We start from the raw sequence: 24,865 nt of genomic DNA, 5'->3' as shown, positions 1-24,865 counted from the left end.
TCTCCTGAGGGGAGGCTGGGTGGGCCATTTAATCGTATATATCTGCCAGGTAAGTATATGTATAAAACTTTATTATATCATGACAATAACATTTTTACACATTCAACTTCCCTGTCAGATATATACTTATCTGATTGGCACCTTTGGCGGAGGGTAAGAGACAGCTATTTACTGAATAGACAGGTAAACAACATACGTTGTAGGTAATAAAAATAAAACACCTTGGTTCCTACCTGTGTTAGCGAAAGACTTCATGGCTACTGCCTAGGAGCCTGCATCGCTTCAAGAGCCTCAGCGAGGTAGTGACCTCATGCTAAGAGTTCTTGATGGTCGGTCAAAGGGGTCTTATCCTCTTACTCGACAGAACCTTAGGATCTTTGTCAATGGGGTCCTATCCACTTACATGACAAAACACCTTGCCTAATGGCATTATCAAAGAGCACGACACTGATCCCGATCACCTAATCCTATCACCGGGGTTAGTACTACGATTAAAAGGAGTCATCCCCAACATCCTTTCAAACAACCCAAAAAAAACTCCCATCATAGTATCCGCTGATACATACGGACCAAGAGAAAAACATTTCTCGTATGTTACTTTTACATCCTTTAAATAATGGGATGCAAATACTGAGTTACATCTCCAATATGTTGCTGCTAAAATGTCCCTCATCGACATATTCTTACTAAAAGATAGGGAAGTTGCAACTGCACGGACTTCGTGAGCTTTAACCCTAAGCAGCTTTAAGGAGTTCTCTTGGCAATTCATGTGAGCTTCTGTTATCACATTCCTGACAAAGAACGCCAGTGCGTTCATTGACATAGGTCTCTTGGGGTTTCTTACTGCACACCAGAGACTCTGGCAACATCCCTGAAGTTGTGTCTTCTTTTTTAGATAGAACTTCAGGGCCCTGACTGGGCAAAGAGACCTTTCCAACTCTCTACCTACGAGGGGAGAGAGTCCCTTGACTTCGAAACTTCTAGGCCAAGGTTTAGAAGGGTTCTCATTTTTAGCCAGGAATAGATGTTGAAAAGAAACCACTGCAGAGTCTTTTTTTAAATCCCACCCGAGAATCTAAAGCATGCAATTCACTGACCCTCTTGGCAGTTGCGAGGGTCAAAAGGAATATGCATTTTCTCGTAAGATCTCTAAACGAGCTTTTATCTGGAGGTTCGAACCTGTCAGAAGTCAAGAACTTGAAGACCACATCCAGGTTCCAACTCAGGGGGAGAGAAGATCTCACTTTGTTGGTCTCGAAAGACCTAATGAGATCATGAAGATCTTTATTCTCTTCTATATTCAGGCCTCTGTTCCTGAACACAGCTGAAAGCATGCTCTTATATCCTTTTATAGTAGATACAGCCAACTTAGATTCTTCTCTTAGGAAAAGAAGAAAGTCGGCGATTTCGGTCACAGAGGTATTGGAAGAGGACAGCTTCTTCGACCTACACCATCTACGGAAGACTTCCCACTTCGATTGGTAGACCCGCAGGGTAGAGGACCTGCGGGCTCTAGCGATTGCACTTGCAGCTTTCCTAGAAAAGCCTCTCGCTCTGACCAGTCTTTCGATAGTCGAAAGGCAGTCAGGGAGAGACTTTGGATGTTTTTGTGAAACCTCTCGAAGTGGGGTTGTCTGAGCAGATCTGTCCTTTCTGGAAGAGATCTGGGGAAGTCCACCGTCCATTCCAGTACCTCTGTGAACCAGCTTCGGGAAGGCCAGAAAGGAGCAATGAGAGTCAGTTTTGTTCCCTTCCATGCAACAAACTTTCTTAGCACTTCCCCCAGCAACTTGAATGGGGGAACTTGAATGGGGGAAAGGCGTAGCCGTCTATGCCTGACCAGTCCATGAGGAGAGCATTGATCGCTATGGCTCTGGGATCTTCTTCCAGAGAGCAGAAGTTGTCCATCCTCCTGGAGAGGAACGTGGCAAACAGCTCGATCTGAGGTTTTCCCAAGAGGGACCAAAGCTCTTTGCAGACTTCTGAGTGGAGTGTCCACTCTGTTGGAAGTACTTGGTTCTTCCTGCTCAACCTGTCTGCTCTTACATTTTTCACTCCTTGAACAAATCTTGTTCGGAGTATTATGCCCCGTTCCTCCGTCCAGATCAATAGAGCTCTTGCGATCTCGTATAGTGAGAAAGAGTGAGTGCCCCCCTGATTTCGGATGTAAGCCAGAGCCGTGGTATTGTCCGAGTTGACTTGGACTACCACTCCTCTGACTTCTGATTCGAAGTACTCCAGGGCTAGATGGATGGCCAGGAGTTCCTTCGCATTGATGTGCAATGTTACCTGTTCCTTTGTCCAGGTACCTGCCACTTCCTTTGGACCCAATGTTGCTCCCCATCCTGTTTCCGAGGCGTCGGAAAACACTAGGAGAGGGTTCCGAATCAAGAGGGACACTCCTTCATTTCTTCTCAAGGGGGTTAACCACCACTTCAGGTGCGACTTTATCTCCTGTTGAATGGGAAACGAATCTGACAATTCTCCTGTCTTCTGACTCCACATTCTTCTCAGGTAGAACTGCAGAGGTCTGAGGTTCAATCTCCCTAGGGAAACGAACTGCTCCAACGAGGAAAGGGTACCCAAGAGACTGAGACATTCCCTCGCCGAGCTTCGTTCTTTCCCTAAGAAGTTCGAGACTTTTTCCAAGCCTCGAACAATTCTCTCTTGCGATGGAAAAGCTCAAAAACCCCGAGAATCCATCTGAATCCCCAGATAGACCAAGTTCTGTCTGGGGATCAATTGTGATTTCTCGAGGTTTACGAGTAGTCCGAGTGATTGCGTCAGTTCTAATGTCGTCTCCAGGTCCTTCAAGCACTGATGTTCCGACTTTGCTCTTATGAGCCAATCGTCTAGATAAAGAGATATGCTTATCCCTTTCAGATGTAGCCATCTCGCAACGTTCCTCATTAGGCTCGTGAAAACTTGAGGAGCTGTAGATAGGCCGAAGCACAGGGCCCTGAATTGGAAAATTCTGTCCTGCATCATAAAGCGAAGATACTTCTTCGATGCGGGATGCAGGGGGATATGAAAGTAAGCATCCTGTAGATTCAGGGAGACCATCCAATCTACGGGACGGAGAGCCGCAAGAACCGATTTGGATGTTTCCATAGAGAACTTTGTGTTCTCTACGAATCAGTTCAATGCGCTCACATCCAGAACCGGTCTCCACACCCCCGAGGATTTCGGAACCAGAAAAAGACAGTTGTAGAATCCCCGGGAGTGCGGATCCCGGACCAATTCGATGGCCTCCTTTTGCAACATCTGCTCTACAAGGTGCAAAAGTGCTTCTCTCATGGCAGGATCCCTGTACTTCGCCGACAGTTCCCTCAGGGTCGTCGTTAAGGGAGGTCTGTCTCGAAAGGGGATAAGATATCCTTTCCTCACTACGGAGAGGGACCAGCTGTCTGCCTCTCTCACTGTCCATTCTTCCGAAAATTTCAAAAGTCTGGCTCCTACCGGTGCTTGAAGGACTGAAATATCACTTAGATTTCTTGATAGGTCTGAATGCAGACCTACCTCTTTTCGCCATTCCTCTCTTCTTCGAGGAGGGTCGAGGAGAGGAACTCCCTCAAAAGGGCTGTTGAGGGGTACGTGACTCTCTTCATCGTAGGAACGGGGTCCTCGCTTTCTTTGCGGATTGGGCCAAAAGGTCTTGTGTGGCCTTCTCAGTCAATGAATGGGAAATGTCCCTTACTAACTGAGAAGGGAACAGTTGATCCGAAAGCGGTGCGTAAAGCAGGGACGACCTCTGGATAGGAGTGACTGCTTTTGTTAGGAAAGAACTAAACAAAGCCCTTTTCTTTAAGATTCCTGTTCCGAAGAGAGAGGCCACTTCTCCTGATCCGTCCTGAACTGCTTTGTCCATACAGGACAGGACACTATGAAGGACTTCTGGCCTCAGAAACTCCGTATCCTGAGTTTTCTTGGCCAAAACACCAAGGGACCAGTCTAAGAAGTTAAAAACTTCCAAGACATGGAACAATCCCTTGAGGTGATGGTCCATTTCTGAAGTCCCCCATGTGGTTTTAGCTGATGACAAAGCTTGCCTCCTCAAAGAGTCAACCAAATTCAAAAAGTCTGCTTCGGCCGAGGTTGGGAGAGCAGGACCCAACGATTCTCCTGTCTCATACCAAATACCTCTCCTTCCTGATAGTTTGGAAGGAGGGCAGGCAAAGATGGTTCTCCCCGCCTCCTCCTTGGATTTAAACCAGTTTCCAACAAACCTCAGAGCCTTCTTCATGGAAATGGTCGGTTTCATCTTTAAGAAAGAGGACGATTTCGAGATCTTGGTGCTCGTGAACAAAGATCTAGGCGAAGGAGGAGCGGCAGGACTTAAAGAATCTCCAAACTCTTGAATGAACAGGGCTGCTAACATCTTATAGTCTGATAAGCCCGCAGCTGTATGATCTTCAGAGTCCGAAACATCTTCTAACTCTTGTTCAATCTCCACGGGGGAAGAGGGATCAACCGAAGAGGATTGTTTCTTATCGGTAGGGGACGAGTCTCTCGCAACATCTAAACCACCCTTGCAAGAGCGACGGCTGCCTGTGCGACAACTTGTGTCCTTACTAGGGAGAGGTTGATCCTGCGAAAAGACTATCATAATCTCTCTCCTGGCAAGAGCGATGGCCACCTGTGCGACATCTCTCTCTCTTGTCAGAAGAAGGATGTCCTCTCAAATCGCTCTTAACAGGAAAAGCTCTATCCCGACAGGGGCTACGGCCGCCCGTGCGACATCTAGAGTCCCTGTCAGGTAAAGGCTGATCCTGCTCAAAGCTAAAAAAAGCCTCTTGGTTCATGTCTCTTTGAACAATTGAAGATCCTCGTGTCTGTCGTTTGGATGTGATGTCGATTGTGGGGCCTGGCGCCTGGCTGGCACTTCCGGCGCATTGTGCCAGGCCGGCGCTTCTGGCGCTTCTGGTGCTTCTGGAGCATTGCGCCAGGCTGGCGCTTCTGGCGCATTGTGCCAGGCTGGCGCTTCTGGCGCATTGTGCCAGGCTGGCGCTTCTGGCTCTTCTGGCGCATTGCGCCAGGTTGGCGCTTTTGGCACTTTTCTCCTACTTCCTGTCCGAGGAGTAGAGTACGCAAATTTTGTGCCAGAAACGTCCGTTCTTCCCGTCGATCTCTTTATGGGCAGGAAAGAGTCCTTTCTTTAGGAGCATCCTTTTAAGAACTCCTACTAAAGAGGAGATCTGTTCCTGCATTTTTAAGAGAATCTTAGTAGCAGCATTCTCTTCTTCCTTGTCCGAGGTCGGTGAAGGAGGTCTAGAGGAGGTAGGAGACTCCGAGTTGAGAGCTGGTATATTCTTAGCTCTTTTCCTTTCACATGGCGATTCTTCAGGGAAACACTCTGGACTTGAATCCAAAGTTGGAGCTTTCCAACTCCTTTTCAAGGGGCGTGAAAGTTCGTCAGAACTCCAGCCCTTTCTTTAAGGCGAAGAATCAGATGATGAAAAACACTTTTTTAGGATGCTTTTCCTGTAGCTATCCTTGGCAGTTCGGGACGCCACAGAATCTGCCGAGGGGACGCCTGATCGGTGGGGATTCTCCATCACTCCGTAAGGCTGTTGACATTCCTTCTCCTCTGGGCCTGGGAGCTTGAAAGAGGTCTAGGCCTGGGAGCGAGATGAAGCCGATCAGACGCACCCTCCACTGCACTGGGGACACTTACGTCACTTTCACTGCGCTTACCTTGTATAGTTTGCATTTGACGTTCCATCCTTTTGAGTGCAGCTTTCAGATCTGCAATTTCCGTTGCAGGATTTGCATTTTTGTAGTATATGAGGAAGTAATTATAAATTTAGGATTAGGTGCTACAGTAATTGGCTCGTTGGAACGAGACCTACTTATGCTTCTGGAGGAAGCCTTCCTAGCCCTATCCATATCTAATTTCCTTAAATAGGAATTTAAAGTCTTCCACTCTTCCTCATTCAAATCTACACATTCATTACAGGTGTTAGTTACAAAGCATTCATTCTGCCTACACCCCTTACAAACCGTGTGAGGGTCTACCGAAGCTTTCGGTAGCCTCACCATACATCCCTCATTCTCACAAAGTCTTCTAACTGAAAAGCTAGAGTCCGACATTATGAGAAAAATCCGAATCCAAAATGAATTAACAGTCCATGAAAGCGTATGCCCAACCAAAGATCCAATACGTCACCAATAAAACCGGTCCAGAAGATCAATAGCGATAAAAAAACACGAAAATCAAATCAGGAGGAACAACAACAATGTTGATGTCCCGGCCGACAGAGAAAATCTGAATTAGAAAACGGGAATGGTTCCTATTCCCGCCACCCAGCGGCGGGGCGGTAGTTCACCTGACCTACCTGTAGTGTGTGCCGCGAAATTCGAATTTCTGTCAGGGACGACAGAGTCTATAGCTAAGTATATATCTGACAGGGAAGTTGAATGTATAAAATTATATTTTACAATAGTGAGTGCTTTTCTCAACTCTGAAATAAGCATCCTCTGGGAAAACAAAAAATATCACAATGCAATGGTCATTTGGACAGATTTTGTCCCAAAAGATATAAAAAAGCAACAATGGATGCTGTTTGGAATCAACAAATTTATTCAGGCCAAAGTTGGTCGACAATTCAACCACCACTTTCTACCTTTACCACAAATTCATGACTTACTCTAATTTTGACAATCAAATGAACATCATCTTTCCTTCATGAATTGAGAGTATTATAAATCTATTTAACCCTTAAATGCCGAAGGGGTATATTAAAAATCGTCTTCCGTGTGCCTAGGCGGTCTCAGAGTGAGCGCGGAAGCGGAAAATTTTTTTTTTCAAAAAATCACAGCACGCTTAGTTTTCAAGATTAAGAGTTCATTTTTGGCTCCTTTTTTTTGTTATTGCCTGAAGTTTAGTATGCAACCATCAGAAATGAAAAAAAAAATACCATTATCATATATAAATAATGTGATATACAATAACGCGAAAACCAAATTTCATATATAATTGTATTCAAATCGCACTATGCGCAAAACGGTTAAAGGTAACAAGTTAATTTTTTTTCGTTGTAATGTACACTAAATTGCGATCATTTTGGTATATAACACATTGTAAAACGATAAAAGCAACACAGAGAAAATATTATCACAAATGATGCATGAATTCGTAACGCGCTGACGTAAACAAATATTTTTTTCAAAAATTCACCATAAATCTAAATATTGTCCTAGAGACTTTCAATTTGTTTCAAAATGAAGACAAATGATTGAATATTACTATACTGTAAGAGTATTAGCTTTCAATTGCAGTTTTCGACCATATCTGATGAGTTAAAGTTGACCAAATGGCGAATTTTTTATATATTTTTTTTTATATGCAATTATTTCGGAAATTAGAAAAGCTACAATAATCAAATATTTTTCGTTTTATTCTACATGAAATTGCGCACATTTTCATATATAAAACTCTATGAAATGCCTAATATGAAATGGAGCAAATATTCCGAGAATGCGACGTACGCATTTCGGAGATTTGCGGGGGAGAATCTGCGCGCGGAGGAAGGAAAGTTTTTTTTTAAATTCACCATAATTCTAAATATTGTGCTAGAGACTTCGAATTTGTTTCAAGATGAAGATAAATGACTGTATATTACTAGACTGTAAGAGTTTTAGCTTACAATTGCGTTATTCGACCATTTCAGTAGAGTCAAAGTTGACCGAACGTGGTTTTTTTTCTATTTATCGTGATTTATATGCAAATATTTCAAAATGAGAAAAGCTGCAACCTTCAATTATTTTTGGTTGTATTCTACATGAAATTGCACACATTTTCATATATAAAACTTTATGTAACAGCTAATTTAAAATGGTGCAAACATTACCACAATCGCACGTATGATTTTTTCGGAAGAGTTACCGCGCGGATGTAAGGAAAATGTTATTTTTTTCATAAATTCCCCATAAATCGAAATATTGTGCTAGAGACTTCCAATTTGTTGCAAAATGAAGGCAAATGATTGAATATTACTAGAATATAAGAGTTTTAGCTTACAATTGCGTTTTATGACCATTTCGGTAGAGTCAAAGTTGACCAAAGGTTGAAATTTTGGCACTTATCGTTATTTATATGAAAATATCTCAAAACTGATATAAGATACAATCATGAGTATTTTTTGTTGTATTCTACATGAAATTGCGCACATTTTCATATATAATACTCCATGTAACAGCTAATTTAAAATGGTAAAAAAATTATGTCGAAGTGACGAAATAATTTCTGAGATGTGTCACCGATACTTTTTAGTGCGGCAAGAAAGAAATTCGCGCTTGTGCGCCTGTGTAATGATTGTAAACAAAACAACACCTTGATCCATGATCTCCCAGTATTCCCCAAGGAGCGTGATTCAAAAGTTTTCGGCTGGTAGGCCTATAAGTATTTTTCCGCGAATTTTTAAAAAAACTTTTGTATGTCGACGTAAAATACGTCCAGTCGGCACCCAAGAGACAAAAAATGTCGACGTAAAATACGTCCAGTCGGCGTTAAAGGGTTAAGAGGAATGGCTTTTTTTTCTTATACAAATTACATTTACATTTTAAGGTAGAAAAGGCTATTTTCATTAGGAAAAATACAATTTTTTAAAAGTAAATTGTATTTCTGGGTTTGACCTGTGTCTGCCGGTGAAAAATCCCTGTAGCTCATTTTTCAAGTATAAATATAACCTAATATATACCAGAGAAAAAGCTTACATGGTATGCTGAAGTTACTACCCTCAGCGTGAGCACCCCGAAGGGTGTCGGTATAAGTATAGGGGCGAAGTGGTTACTATTCACAGATCCTCTGCCACTTAAAAGATTCTCTCTTCAAAATCTCTCTGCGGTGGGAGCCGTTCCAAGCATCCCCTGCCTCACCCTCCACTCGCAACTACTACTAGTACCCACACGCTTCCCCATTCCTGTAATTAGCGGTCTTGTGTGTGCTGCACGTCTTTTTCGCTCCAGGATGTTTCACCAACTCTTACCTATTTCGCATCTTGGCTTCGTCTGATGTCACTTCTACACCTAAGTTGAGTACCCCAAATTATGTGTTTTTCATTTTATGTTGGTATTTCCCCCATATTTGCCTTCGGCCCTTCATAATAGTATTGGAGTCGCCGTCGGCTGAGCCGCCATTTTAGGAGCGTCACCGGAACGCGTGCGAATTTTCAGCACACAGGACCTACGATATTTTGCAACCGATGGTCTGTTGCCAAGCAGAGGGGTGTCCCGCCTCCCTAGGCAAGCCGTATGGCCATGTAGTTTGCCGCTCCCACGCAAACTGCGCCGTACAACTGGAGAGCTACATGGTCTGGCACCCCGACGCGTGTACGGTGTGTTACGAGATGGTGTCCTCTCTAGTTGATGAGCATGTAAATCCCTTTGCTACATTATTTGTGTTTAACTTCTGTCATAATATCTCATAAGATGTTATATTAGGTTTTGTTCCAAACATTGTACTAGTACGGTTCCTCCCTAACAGGCCGATCCAGCGGTCCGCCACGAAGCGAGGACCAACCTGAGGAAGTGGGTGGCCGGCTTTGGCAAGAACGCTCCTAAAGGACAGCCTTATGTACTCGACGCGGGACTTTGTGCTCTCCTTTTTCAGGGGGCCACAGCCACCACAGCAGTGCCAGCGGAGGTAGCTGAACCACTCATTGAAGCTATCCGTTTGGCAACCATGCCGGTCACCGATGACCAGGACCTGATGGACAACGTGGCAGCCATCAACATAAACATAGAGCCCACGCTCACGGAGGAGCAGGTAGGTGGGGAGGTAGGCGATGCGAGTCTGTTACTTAGACCTACTCCTTCTTCTTCCTCCTCCTTCCTGGGCTTCTCTAAGCCCACCCCACCTGCTGCGGGAGCACTTTCAGTCGCTCCCAAAGTAAAAACCTTCAAAACTAAGACCTTAAAGAAAGGCACAAAGCCAGCTCCACCAGCGGCGACGGAGTGGTCCTCGGCTCCACAGCCGTCGACCTCCCGCTACCCTAAACCCTTCCCCAGGTGCGGGAATAGGTTTACAGTCCACCGTCCCTAGGGCGGCGGAGTCTGGTGTTGATATGACAATTTGTCCAAAATTGCATTTTTCCTAACTATACAAACCTGAGGTCCTTTTACAACAGGAAAGTTTACTAGTGGCAGCTGGATAGGTCGTAAGCTTTCGAACAAGGGGTTCGGTAGTTAACTGCTTGTCCGACAGGCGCGCGCCGCGCGACTAGGAGGTAAAATATCACTTTTGCTTTAGGCCCAAGCAAAAACTGCAGAGTGAGGGGTGGCATGAGGTGGGACTACTTGTAAAACGACCTCAGGTTTGTATAGTTAGGAAAAATGCAATTTTAGACAAATTGTCATTTGTTCCGACACGGAATACAAACCTTCGGTCCTTTTACAATAGGAAGACTCACTTCTTGGTGGGAGGAATCTGAGTCTTTTGTGAACAGACTGGTGTTCGCCCAACCTTGGAATGCCTCCTTGGTCGTAAGAGCGAGGGAGGGATCCAAGCCTCTGTCCGATTGATCGGGGTGTGCACCGCAGGATCAATGGTCAGACCTCTGGACCAAGTACTAAGAGAGAGGCAAGAGTATCTCTTCGTACCAGCAATGTAAGAACTTGTTCCTGTACAGGAGTAAATATAAAGTCATGGGTTTGTCTCTTGTTGGCACCCACTTCCCCCCCCATTGTAGGAGGAAGTGGTGGATATTCTGCTCCTATCCCTAGTGAAAGGGATAGGATGGGGCTCTGTCATATAGCTCACCTGCATCTCGTCCTCATCCAGCGTAGTGACAACCGTAACCCTCTGCCCACAGGTAGAGGAGAAGAAAAAGATGGGAAGAGAAGCCAGTCACTCACTCATTCGCACATCCATTCTCACAGTCACACCAGGACTCGATGCTGTTCAGCCTGCGAGGGTCTGGGTAAGCTACACAACATGTTGAGCAGCCACCACGGGTCCCAAGGAAAAGGTATCCAAGGACCTGTGGGCAATCTCCTGAAGGTAGAAGGACGTAAAGGTAGTCTGGTTGGCCCAGACACCTGCCTTCAGGACCTGCGCCACGGAGAAGTTCTTACTGAACGCCATCGACAGACCAATGCTTCTGACTTCATGGGCTCTCGCACGGAGCGTACGGGTGTCGTCACTACCATCAGCCTTATACTCTCTTCTGATCACCTCACGTAGCCAGAATGAAAGTGTTTTCTTGGATACTTCTTTCTTGGTAACCCCTGTGCTAACGAAGAGTAGTTGACACTCAGGCCTGAGGTGCCGAGTTCTTTTCAGGTAGCGCCGTATCGCCCTCACAGGACAAAGCAGCATCTCATCCGCATCATTATCGGTGAAGTCCATTAGGGAGGGAATTGTGAAAGACTCGAACCTGTCGTCAGGGAGTGTCGTACATTGAAGGAAAGACCATGAAGTTCCCCTACTCTCTTCGCCGATGCCAGGGCCAGCAAGACGAGGGTCTTGAGGGTCAGATCCCTGTCTGATAACTCTCGGAGTGGCTCGAAGGGTCTTCGAGTCAAACTCCTAAGGACGAGAGTCACGTCCCACGCAGGGGGCCTGAGTTCCCTGGGTGGGCAAGACCTTTCGAAGCTCCTCATAAGCAAGGAGATCTCGAACAAGTTCGAGATATCCAATCCCCTCAGTTTCAGGATTAGTGCCAGGGCGGCTCTATATCCTTTGACTGTGGGGACTGAGAGGAGCTTCTCTCGGCGAAGAAAAACGAGGAAATCCGCTACCTGCTGAAGAGTGGCTCTGAGAAGAGACAGACCCCGTCTACGACACCAACCACAGAAGACGGCCGTCTTCCCCTGGTACACAGCTGCAGAGGACTGACGGATGTTTCCAGCCATCTCTGTTGCTGCGCTGCGAGAAAAGCCTCTCGTTCGCAAGAGATGGTGGATAACAGCCAGCCGTGAAGTAGTAGGGACTGGACTGTTTGGTGGTACCGCTCTATGTGTGGCTGGACGAGAAGGTTGTGCCAAGGGGGAATCTCTCTCGGTTCTCCTGCGAGAAGTGCCAGCAGGTCCGGATACCAAATGGCTTGGGGCCATTTGGGAGCCACCAGGATCATCCTGAGATTTGGGGTGACCAGTGCTTGACTGATCACCTTGCGAATCAGGCTGAACGGGGGAAAGGCATACGCGAAGAGGTTGTCCAACGGATGTTGAAGAGCGTCCTCTGCAGCTGCCCATGGGTCCGGCACGGCTGAAAAGAAAACCTGAAGTTTCCTGTTGTGCCGGGTGGCGAACAGATCCACTACTGGTCGCCCCCACAGGTCGAAGAGCCTTTCCGCCACGTCCTGGTGTAGGGACCATTTGGTTCCTATCACCTGATCCCGACGACTGAGCTTGTCTGCTACTACATTCCTCTTCCCTGGAATGTAGCGTGCTGACAGCTCTATTGAGTGAGCCTCAGCCCACTCGTGCACCTGCCGAGTCAACTGGTACAACGGGAGAGACACTAGGCCCCCATTTGTTGACGTAAGCCACTACCGTGGTGTTGTCACACATCAACACCACCGAGTGTCCCATCAAGCGGTCCTGGAACTCTTGGAGCGCGAGAAACACTGCCTTGAGCTCCAGTACATTGATGTGAAGGTGCTTGTCGCGATCGTCCCACACACCTGAAGTCAGCAACTCCTCCAGGTGTGCGCCCCATCCCTCGGTCGATGCGTCTCAGAACAGCTGCATCTCCGGGAGGGAGTGCGTAGAGGCACACCTCTTAAGAGGTTCCTGTCGTCCAGCCACCAGGCTAGGTCCTGCCTCACCTCCAGCGCCAGGGACACTGGGAAGTTCGGGGGATCTGTTGCCTGTGACCAACTCTCCTTTAGTCTACACTGAAGAGACCGAAGGTGAAGACGCCCGTGGGGGACTAACTTCTCGAGCGACGACAGGTGTCCAATCACGACTTGCCACTGCTGAGCTGCCTGTTCCTGCCGAGACAGGAACTGGTTGGCTGCCTCCCTGAATCTGCTGATCCGCGAGTCTGCGGGGAAGACTCGCCCTGCTACCGTGTCGATCAGCATACCCAGGTACTTCATCCTCTGCTTGGGTTCGAGATCGGACTTCTAGAAGTTCACCACGATCCCTAGGTCGCGACAAAACTCGAGTAGTCGATCCCTGTCCTGCAGCAACTGCGAGCGGGAGCTCGCCAGGACTAACCAATCGTCGAGATACCTCATCAGACGTATCCTGTGCGAGTGGGCCCAAGCAGACACCAGAGTAAACACTCGCGTGAACACCTGTGGGGCGGTTGAGAGACTGAAGCAAAGTGCCCTGAATTGGTACACCGTCCCATCAAGGATGAAGCGGAGGTACTTCCTGGAGGATTGATGGATGAGTATCTGGAAATACGCATCCTTCAGATCCACTGAAAGCATGAAATCGTTCTCCCTGATGGAGTCGAGCACGGAACGTGCCGTCTCCATCGTGAACTGAGTCTGGCGAACGAATCGGTTCAGGGGAGAGAGATCTATCACCGGGCGCCAGCCCCCCGTAGACTTTTCCACCAGGAAAAGACGACTGTAGAAGCCCGGTGACTGATCCGTGACGATCTCTACAGCTCGTTTGCTCAGCATGGACTGGATCTCCTGTCTTAGTGCTACGTCCTTCGAAGAGCCTGGAACGTACGTTTGCTGTTGGACCGGGTTGGAGGTGAGGGGTGGCCGAGATTCGAAGGGTAATAGATATCCCTCCCGAAGGACATCTACTATCCAGGTCTCGGCGCCGTAGCGCTGCCAAGTTGCCCAATGGCTGGCCAGGCACCCCCCCACTTCTGGCAGCAGGTGAGGGGGAACGCCGTCCCTAGCGTTTCCCCCCTTTCTTCGACTTCTTCCCTGACCCCCTCCTCACGAGAAGGAAGGCTGGGAGGAGGGCTGGTTATGGCCCCCCTTGGCAGAAGTCGAAGAAGACAGAGTCTTTCCACGGGGCTTCGACGAGGCTATCGTCTTAGCGGCCGAAGAAGCACTAACCGAGCTCTTTGGCTTGGCCGCAGTTCGAGGCTGCCCAGAAGCCTTCGAAACTGCCTGGTGTACAAGACGGTCACTGTCGTCAGTGCGCCGTCTGTCCACCACAGCGTCCACCATCACTCCTGGGAAGAGAGAGGAGGAACTCCGTACAGGTCCATTCCGAAGTCCTAATGCCGCCTCACGCCCAGCCGCCCTGGATACTCGTGTAAGGACAGCGTCCCTACGTCGAAGTACCAGGTCGGCCCACAGGTTTCCCATCTGGTGGGCTAGGAAGGAGATGGCTCTTCCTCCAGACTGGCAAAGCCTCCTGAAAGCGGAGTCTTCTTCGGGAGAAATTCCCCCGGAGTTGGCTGCGACCTTAGACACTGTTAGGGACCACAGGTCTATCCAGGAGACGGCATGGAAAGCTGCCATGGCAGTGGATTCCAGGCCAAGTGCCTCTTGCTGCGAGAACCATAGGTTCTCAGACAGGAGCTGCTGCAGAGACACCCCCGGTGTTAGCCTGGCTAACTCCAGGTTTACCTGTTTGGACGGCATCGGATCTTCTGACGGCACGTAGAATCGCCGCTGTCGCAGTAGAGGAGGAGGAAGCAGCTTGCTCGACCTGCTTGACCTGAGAGAGCCTTCCTGCCCGGAGACAAGAGACTCAACCTGGTTCAAGACAGAGTCGGCAAGCTCTGATCGCGGCAACCCCACCGTCGGTTTGGGTTCCCTCTTCGGGCCCCAAAACGACTCGAGCCGGGACGTGGGCTCAGGAGGTGGGAGCGGCGACCCTTCCCCGAGGTTGTTGTGCTGACGAATCAGCGCAATAACCTCGGCAAAGTTCCTCTGGATCTCGGGAGTCACTGCATCCTGAGGAGTAGGACCGTCCAGTCCCTCGAACAGGAGCACCTCTCGAGACCCTCCCCCCTCGAGGGGGGGAACGGCAACAGACCCCTCTCGGTCTCCTCCAGCCACTTGCGCGTACGTCCTGGCTGGTCCAAGAACCGTGCCTGGCACGTACAGCGTCGTGGTGGGATCATGAGGGGCGCACCCCTCACGATCACTCCTCAATACCTCGCTCCTCCCGGTGTAGCCCGGGGAGGTTGAAGGTACGGGAGAGGCAGACCTGACGCTCCCTCCTCGCTCGCTGGCAGGACCAGCGGGCTTGGAGGGCTACAGGCGATCGCCAACCCGCGGTGGTGATCGAGCTGCAGGCCTGGTCGAGCCGTCTCCTTGCGGAGAACGGCTGGACTGAGCACAGCGGCCCCGATCTCGTGTGTCAGAAGAGCTGCTGCTGGTTGCCGTACCCGCCCGCTCTCTGTGAGAGCGACGGTCGGGCGACCTGCAGAGCTCACTGTCACGGTGAGACCGGTGCTTGTCCTCACGGCGCGGCACACCGCTGTGGCGATCGGGGGGACCTTGTCCCAGCCTCGGCACGTGGACGGTCAGAGACCGTCATGGCACCCCGGGTAGCCAGCTGGTCGCCGCGAGAGCGAGAGCTGGCCTGGTGAGAGTCGCCTGAGCGGCTGTCACCAGTCTTCCGCTCCGTGCCGTGAACCTGACGTCAAGCGAGCTCTTGCGTCTGGTTCTTGGCTGCACGGTCGCTGGTAGGCAACCGTACACTCGGTACCTCTCGCGAACGAGAGGCCGAGACGGAACCTGATGCAGTGGCAGAGCCTCTGGCACCAGGCGAGGAAGTACCGGTGTTAGCCGGTACTCCTCTGGTCCCCAAGACTTCCTTGCGGAAGAAGAGACGGGCCCTGCTCCCGAAGGAGCAGGAGGACCAACGGAAGCAACCCCCGTCTCACCGGAGCGAGACGGGCCTGAGAAGCTCCCGAAGGAGACTTCTTAGGAGGGGAGGAGGCAACCTTCTTCTTCTTTGGCTTGGAAGCCTTAGAAGTCGAAGGGGGCGAGGCGGCAGACGACGACGACGAAGACGACGACACCTTCCTCTTCTTCTTCGTCAGCTTCCTCAGGACCGACGTTAAGTCTACCATCCAGGGCGGAGCCGGGGCTGCTGTTGCCGAAGCAACAGGGCCCGGACACACCTGTCCGGAAAGACCATCGTCGGGTACAGCGACGCCACAAGCAGGAACAACCTCGGCAGGAGCAGGCAACACAGGAACGGCAGGCACAGTCGGCAACGGAACAGTCAGGGCAGGCACAGTCATCGGCATCTGGGTGGGTACGGCAGGTGGCACGTCCAACACAGGAGGACGGACCAGCGACACCGACATCCTTGGCACCGGCGGCAGGTCCAGGGGCGAGCTCTTCGGGCACTGAAAGTCAGGTCTCGGCAGCACGGCAAACCCGGGTGGCGGCAGCACACTCCCCCGTGTAACGGCGATCGGACCCTGTACAGAGGTGGTTGGTGAGACCGATACAGCATGTGGAGAATACACCAAGTGAGGGGGAGCAGCACAGCCTGGAGTGGTCAATGTGGTGGTCACCGTGGCATGCGTGACCGCAGCAGCGCCAGCAAGATGGTACAGCAGCCCCTGGACTCTTGGCACACCCTGCAAGCCCAATGAAGCCCACACCTGACCAAGGTCGTCCCTCACAACAGACGCATCTGGGGAAGCAAAGGTTGGGTTAGTACGGGGGGTCTCTACCTGCTCGCGGGGAGTGGACGAACGGATAGAGGACCCTGAATACAACTCAACGTCGGGGTACCTAGCGCCCTTCTCCACACTCGACAGATCGGGTGAGGAGAAGGACCTGGAAACGCCCCCCCCCGAGGGGGAAGGTGCCATACGTGGGAGCTGAGCAGGGGCAGGAAAGACGACGAAGTGTCCGTTACCAAAGGAGTCGCGGGAGAGCTTTCCGACGACTCCTTTGCTGGCCTTCGCTTCTTCCTGCCCTCGTACAAGCCCCACTGCACCTCCGACCAATTAATACACACATCACAGGGCTCGGTGCGGGAGCATTTGCGCCCCCGGCACCAAGCGCACAACACATGGGGGTCAATCTCTGGAAAACTGCGGAATTTGCCGCACTTACGCCCCTCAGTTCCTGGGCACAGTCGCCAGATAATTGGAGGGCAAGGAGAATCCATGATTGAACCAAATCACAATAATTGATGATAATAATAAAGGAAATGAATGTACACAACAAGAAAGCACAACTATAAAGAAAAGCGAACGACGATAAAGCAGGCAGAGAGCGCAGAACACACATCCACTCGCTGTGAGGCCGAAAGCAAAAGTGATTGTTTACCTCCCAGTCGCGAGCCGCGCGCCTATCGGACAAGCAGTTAACTACCGAACCCCTTGTTCGAAAGCTTACAACCTATCCAGCTGCCGCTAGTAAACCTTCCTATTGTAAAAGGACAGAAGGTTTGTATTCCATGTCGGAACAACTGGAAGCCTTCACTAACCTTCTGTTATCGAGGGTTAGTGGAGTCATAGACCAAAGGCTTGAGGCAATGCCTCTCGCCTCGGTCCCAGAAGCCTCCGGTCAGGCATTTACGTCTCTGACCGAGAGGATAAAGCCTTTGGAGGATATGCTCTCCGGCCTCCTTCACTCCGGGACTCCGGCACTATCTATGATGGTACCGGACGCCTCCAAGCTTCCTCCTTTTGATAAGGAGAATCCTTGGAGGCTAGCTCCCTCTTTTGATAAGGAGAATCCTTGGAGGCTAGCTCTCCATGCCCCGTTCTTAGAGGGTAAACTTACCATTGAAGGATGTGGTACCTGGCCTATTGAGGATTTTGAGGTGTTTCCTCCAGGTCTCCAATTCCCATTCCCTGGGTTTGTGAGACTGGACCAACATGCTCTGGTTCGGGTAGATAAAGTCCCCAAGGAGACCGTTATCTTCCCGAGAGAGCAGGCTCACAATATTTGGGTCCGCACCTTGTCCGAATGGGGTTGCGTTAACATGAAGTTAACGCCACATAAAGGCTCCTTCACTATGTTTGTGACCCAGGACGGAGTTCCATCACCATGCACATCTAAGGTGGTGGAACGAACTCTTCAAGCTGCAGCAGAGGACAAGCTGCTGCCGGTATTGAGAGAGACGGAGGCTACCTCCCTTCTCTTTCCAACTGGACTGGACTTTTGGAAGGACGCTCCGGCGACGTTTACCACAGGTAAACTCGACCCGGAATGCGCTTCCAACCTCTTTTCCGAGAGATTGCATAGGATTCCGGATCACCAAGTGAAAACATAGTTCGAGGCAAAGACAAGACTGGCAAGGTCTATCAACTCCGTCACTGCGGCGGAGTTGGTAGCTTCCACCTACAATGAGGAGCAAGTGTTTAGGGTTCTGACTAAGGCGCTTTTACAAATGTTCCAGTCAGACCTCTCCGATTTTGCTGTGGCCAGACGCGCTTGTAGGAAGCACGTCTTAGCGGGTGCCTCCATAAAACATGAGCCCAATAGGCTCATCAGGTCTTCAATCTGGGGAGAAAACCTTTTCCCCAGGTTCGATGGGGTCTCCCCTTCAAACAACAGTTCGAAGGGTCCGGACACCAATCAAAATCCAAGAAGAAGGCAAGAAGATATAACCCTTACCAGGGCTCTAGGCCACAAGCGTTAGTTCAAGCAGTAACAGTTTCCCAGGTCGGTAAACCTTCCACCTCGAAAGCACAACCCCAACAGCAGTTTGTGTTAGTGCCAGCTCCTTCAGCCCCACAGCCGTCTACCTCTTCGGCTATAGTGACTTCTCCGGTCTTTAATCCTACATATGAAGCGAGAGATCTCTTTCGCTCCTATAGTAGGCATGCCGGAAGTAGTCGAGCCAGGGGTGGCCCACGAATACGTGGCGGAGCAAGAGGAAGAGGCTTCCGTGGAGGCAGAGGCTCCAGACCTGCACCCAACCAGTGAGGGTCCGCAGGTAGGAGGGAGGCTGTATTTTTTCCGGGACCATTGGACCTTCAGTCCATGGGCCCACAGCATAATCTCAAAAGGCTTAGAGTGGAGTTGGGAGAAAGGGCCTCCTCCACCAGTCACCTTTTATCAAAAGCCTACGGTGGACCTGATAGATTATGCCAAGGACCTCCTCCAGAAGAGAGCAATAAAGAAAGTGGGACTTAAAATTTCAGGGACGTCTGTTCAGTGTCCCCAAGAAGGACTCAGCCAAAAGAAGAGTGATTCTGGACTTATCCCGTCTCAACTTATACATTCGCTGCGACAAAGTCCGCATGCTGACTACCTCACAGGTTCGGACCTTACTTCCCCGTGGGGCCGTCACCACCTCTATCGATCTTACAGATGCCTACTATCAAGTCCCGGTAGCAAGGAACTTCTCCTCGTACCTAGGGTTCAAACTAGGGAAACAGGCTTACTCATTCAGAGTCATGCCATTCGGGCTCAACATTGCGCCCAGAATATTTACCAAATTGGGAGAGACGATAGTACAAGTTCTCAGAAAGAAAGGCATTCTGTTGGTAGCTTACCTAGATGACTGGCTCATTTGGGCAACCAGTGTCGAGGAATGCCGCAGATCAACATACAAGGTGATACAGTTTCTGGAATCACTGGGATTCCAGATAAACAGGGAGAAATCCAGGCTTACCCCAGCGTCTCATTTTCAGTGGCTGGGAATCCAATGGGACCTGAACAGACACGAGCTATCTCTTCCAACCAAGAAGGCAAAAGAGATAGCAAAAGCCATGAAGCATTTCCTAAAGAACAAGAAAGCTTCTCGCCGAGCCCAAGAAAGGATTCTAGGTTCTCTACAGTTTGCGTCCGTGGCGGACGTCCTGCTAAAGGCCAGGTTGAAGGATATCAATCGGGTCTGGAGATCAAGAGCCAATACCAGACTCAGAGACAGGTCTTCGGCGATTCCGCCTATTCTGACAAAGAGGCTCCGTCCTTGGACGGATCACCGGAACCTGTCCAAGTCAGTACCTCTTCAGTTCCCTCCCCCGTCTTTAACTATCCACACGGATGCATCCCTAAGTGGATGGGGAGGATATTCTCACCACAGAAAGGTACAAAGAAATGGTCGGTGACATTCCGCCAGTTTCATATCAATGTCCTGGAGGCAATGGCAGTGTTCTTGACCCTGAAACGTCTGTCTCTGGCCAAGAAGAATCATATAAGAATTGGTCTCGGACAGTCTAGTAGTAGTCCACTGCATAAACAGAGGCAGCTCCTGGTCAAGCAAGTTGAATCATGTTCTTCTGGCAATTTTCTTACTGGCAGAAAAGAACCAATGGCACCTATCTGCAGTTCACCTAGCAGGAGTCAGGAATGTCGTTGCAGATTCACTGTCCAGGACATCTCCGTTGGAGACGGAGTGGTCACTGGACATAGATTCCTTCCGGTGGATCGGCAATCAAATCCCGGGCCTTCAAGTAGACCTTTTTGCCACGGAAGCCAATCACAAACTACCCTGCTACGTGGCTCCCAATCTAGACCCACTAGCATTCGCCACAGACGCGATGTCCGTAGAATGGAACAACTGGCAGAAAATCTACCTATTTCCATCAGTGAATCTTCTGATGAAGGTCTTACACAAACTGAGAACCTTCACAGGCCAAATAGCCCTAGTAGCACCCGACTGGCCAAAGAGCAACTGGTATCCACTTCTTCTAGAACTGAATCTTAGGCCCAAACGGATCCCCCATCCGAAATTGACGCAGGTAGTACAAACTCGGACTGTGTCAGCTTCCTCAAGAATTCTGAGTGCCCTAATTTTATGGATTTCATGAAGTTTGCAGCTCAGAAAGATGCAAGCATTGATCCTTTAAATATCCTATTTATTGAATCAGACAAGAGGGATTCAACAGTCAGACAATACGATTCAGCAGTTAAGAAATTAGCTAACTTTTTGAAGGACTCAGATGCTCACGAGATGACCACAAACTTGGCCATCTCATTTTTTAGTTCTCTCTTCGAGAAGGCTCTAGCTGCCAGTACCATTACTACAGTAAAATTAGCATTACGAAAGATTTTCCAGGTAGGCTTTAATATTAACCTATCAGACGCATACTTCTCCTCGATTCCTAGAGCATGTGCCCGCTTGAGACCAGCAGATCGCCCCCAGTCGGTCTCCTGGTTCCTGAATGATGTCCTTAGACTTGCCTCGGACTCTAACAATGAGACGTGCCCATACCTAACCCTTCTTAGGAAGACATTATTTTTAATGGCTTTAGCCTCAGGAGCTAGGATATCTGAACTCTCGGCTCTCTCTGGGAATCCAGGTCATATTGAATTCCTCCAATCAGGTGAGGTCCTGCTATCACCCGATCGACAATTTCTGGCTAAAAACGAGGACCCACAGAACAGGTGGACTCCTTGGAAAATTCTTCCCCTTATGCAGGACACATCATTGTGTCCAGTTAATACATTAAAATCCTTCCTAGCCAGAACTTCTCGAAAGGTTTCAGGCCCTCTGTTTATTAGGGAGAAAGGTGGAACAATCTCTCTGAAAGGTAATAGGCAGCAAATACTTTACTTTATTAAACAAGCTAACCCGGATTCAGTCCCACACGTCCATGACATCCGGGCAGTAGCCACCTCTATCAACTATTTTCAAAATATGAACTTTGAAGACCTAAAGAAGTATACGGGTTGGAAATCTCCAGCAGTATTTAAACGCCACTATCTCAAAAATATAGAGGCCCTTAAATTCCCAACAGTGGCAGCTGGAAGTATAGTTTCCCCAGAATAATTGTGCCTTAGAAACTTCCTTCTAACCCTTCTATTTCCTTTTCCCTAATACTCTCCTTCCTGCCTGACTCGCTCGTATTCCCCGCCAACCTACCTCTTCTGGGCCGGGCTGGCCCTGGGCCATCCCGTCCTCGGAACCTATGTATATATTACTCTGTTATTCATTATATACCTATAACTTTTATGTCCAGTCTGTACATATTCATCCAGGTCACTTTACGTACCATGTGTACCTTAGTATTACCAGTCTTTGTATATATTACTCTTAAGTTGTAGTTTAAGCCATACTTTAAGTAGTATATGAGTTTATTTCTACATTAAGTTTAGTCATTAAATTCCATTTTATTGAAACCTAAGGTTTTATTAACCTCCATTTTTATACTGGTCTGTTCTATTTGGCTTGGATGGTATTCTCTTATATGTTTTCACCGGCAGACACAGGTCGAACCCAGAAAAGGGATTTTGACGAAGGAAAAATCTATTTCTGGGGGAAGACCTGTGTCGCCCGGTGAACCCAACCCTTTTCTCTTTCTCCTTACTCTTTTCCACCCTTGGCCAATCCAAGCCTGGAGGTATATTCCAGGAATGGGGAAGCGAGTGGGTACTAGTAGTAGTTGCGAGTGGAGGGTGGGGCAGGGGATGCTTGGAACGGCTCCCACCGCGTAGGGATTTTGAAGAGGGAATCTTCTAAGTGGCAGAGGATCTGCGAATAGTAACCACTTCGCCCCTTTACTTATACCAACACCCTTCGGGGTGCTCGCGCTGAGGGTAGTAACTTCAGCATACCATGTAAGCTTTTTCTCTGGTATATATTATTTTATATTTATACTTGAAAAATGAGCTACAGGGATTTTTCACTGGGCGACACAGGTCTTCCCCCAGAAATAGATTTTTCCTTCATCAAAATCCCTTTTTACTAACTATACAAACAACCAGTCCTTTACATTAAAAATTACTTATGCTGAAGTTGGAAAATGGCTGCTTGACATTTAAACAAGGTAGCCAGGTAGTTAAACTACCATTTGGTTGGTAGGAGTTCAGCCCACCTGAATGTAAACATTCAAATTGCTTTTGGCCCAGGTATCAGACTGAGGGGTAGCATGAGGTGAGACTAATGTGTAAAGGGCCTCAGGTTTGTATAGTTAGAGAAAATTATATTGATAAGATACAATAAAGTTTTGTACATACTTACCTGGCAGATATATACTTAGCTATAGACTCCGTCGTCCCGACAGAATTCAAAACTCGCGGCACACGCTACAGGTAGGTCAGGTGATCTACCATTCCCGCCGCTGGGTGGCGGGATCCGGAACCATTCCCGTTTTCTGACAGATTTTCTCTTCCACCTGTCTCCTGAGGGGAGGCTGGGTGGGCCATTAATCGTATATATCTGCCAGGTAAGTATGTACAAAACTTTATTGTATCTTAACAATATCATTTTTGTACATGCAACTTACCCGGCAGATATATACTTAGCTGATTGGCACCCTTGGTGGAGGGTAAGAGACAGCTAGATACCAAAAAAAAAAAAGAAAATAATAATAACGGGAAAACAACAATTGTTGTAGGATATAAATCCTTGGTTCTCACCTGTTTGGGCAGAAGACTTCATGATTACTGTCAATGAGCCTGCATGCCTCAAGAGCTTCAGCGAGGTATCGACCTATAACTGAATAGCCCTTCTGGATCATGTCAAAGGGGGCTAGCCCGCTTACACGACAGAGCCTACACGGATCGTGTCAATGGGGCTTACCCACTTATATAACAGAGCCTGACCTGTATCATATCAATGGGGGCTAGCCCTCTTACATGACAGAGCTTTAGGTTTTACAAAATAACACAACGAGGAGACCAACAGTTAATCCCGACCACCTGACCCTCCTAACCATGTTAGATCTAGGAATTGAAAGGGGTTACTACCTATACCCTCTTCCAATCGACCATAAAAACACACACCACAATATTAAAAAATAGAATAATTAACTAAACTAATTAGGATTAACCTCAGCTCCTCCTCCCAGCACTGAATCCGCGGAAACACACGCCCCGAGTGAGAAGCACTTCTCATAAGTAACTCTCACGTCTCTTAGGTAATGAGAAGCGGATACCGAGTTACACCTCCAATACGTGGACTCTATAAGGGCTTGAAGAGACCACGTCTTGTGAAACGCCATCGAGGTTGCTATGGCTCTCACTTCATGCGCCTTCACTCTGAGGAGCTTAAACTGTTCATCACCACATGCTAGATGCGCCTCCTTAATTACGTCTTTTATGAAAAACGTTGGAGCGATTTTCGAAATAGGTCTTGTCGGATCCTTGACCGAGCACCAAAGACTTTCTTCTGTACCTCCTAATAGAGACTTCCTTTGCAAATAAAACTTGAGGGCTCTTACCGGACATAAAGTCCTCTCCTGCTCTTCCCCCATAAGCGAAGAAAGCCCTTTCACTTCGAAGCATCTTGGCCATGGTTTTGATGGATTCTCCTTTTTTGCTAAGAAGAGAGGCTTAAAAGAGCAAATTGCAGCGTTCTTCTTAAATCCCACTCTGCCTTCTAACGCTTGAAGTTCACTTATCCTTTTTGCCGTTGCTAGGGCGAACAGGAACAGAGACTTCCTTGTCAAGTCTCTAAAGGAGGCCTTATTAGAAGGTACGTACTTGTCCGACATAAGATATTGAAGGACCACATCCAAATTCCAACTAGGATTCTTCCTGGTCTGGCTTTTTGAGGTCTCGAAAGACCTAATAAGGTCATGCAGGTCCTTGTTCTCTGACACATCTAGCCCCCTATGCCTAAAAAACAGAGGCTAGCATGCTTCTGTACCCTTTTATCGTTGAAACAGCTAAATTACACTTTCTTCTAAGATAAAGAAGAAAATCCGCAATGTCAGTTACAGAGGTACTGGAAGAGGATACCTTCTGCAACTTGCTCCATCTTCTAAACACCTCCCACTTCGACTGGTACACTCGTAAAGTGGAAGGTCTCCTGGCTCTTGCGATTGCTTTCGAAGCCTCGCGAGAAAACCCCCTTGCTCTAACGAGTCCTTCGATAGTCTGAAGGCAGTTAGACTTAGAGCGGGGAGGTTTTTGTGATACCTGTCGAAGTGGGGCTGTTTGAGAAGATCGCTCCTTAGTGGGAGCGATCTGGGAAGATCCACCATCCATTCCAGCACCTCTGTAACCCAGCCTAGGGCTGGCCAAAAGGGGGCGATTAAAGTCAGCTTCGCTCCTTCTGAGGAAGCAAACTTCCTTATCACTTCCCCTACTAGTTTGAAGGGGGGAAAAGCGTACCCGTCTAC

General features: G+C 48.6%; 1 protein-coding gene across 1 annotated transcript in view; it reads left to right on the top strand.

Annotated features, from left to right (window-relative positions):
* Positions 1 to 24,865, top strand: part of LOC135214505 (zinc finger protein 239-like) — a 427,341-nt gene that overhangs the window by 56,696 nt on the left and 345,780 nt on the right. The gene's annotated exons all lie outside the window — the stretch shown is intronic.

Source organism: Macrobrachium nipponense, chromosome 45 (genome assembly GCF_015104395.2).
Source record: "Macrobrachium nipponense isolate FS-2020 chromosome 45, ASM1510439v2, whole genome shotgun sequence".
Lineage (NCBI taxonomy): Eukaryota > Metazoa > Arthropoda > Malacostraca > Decapoda > Palaemonidae > Macrobrachium > Macrobrachium nipponense.
This window is presented reverse-complemented; position numbering and strand designations above follow the sequence as displayed.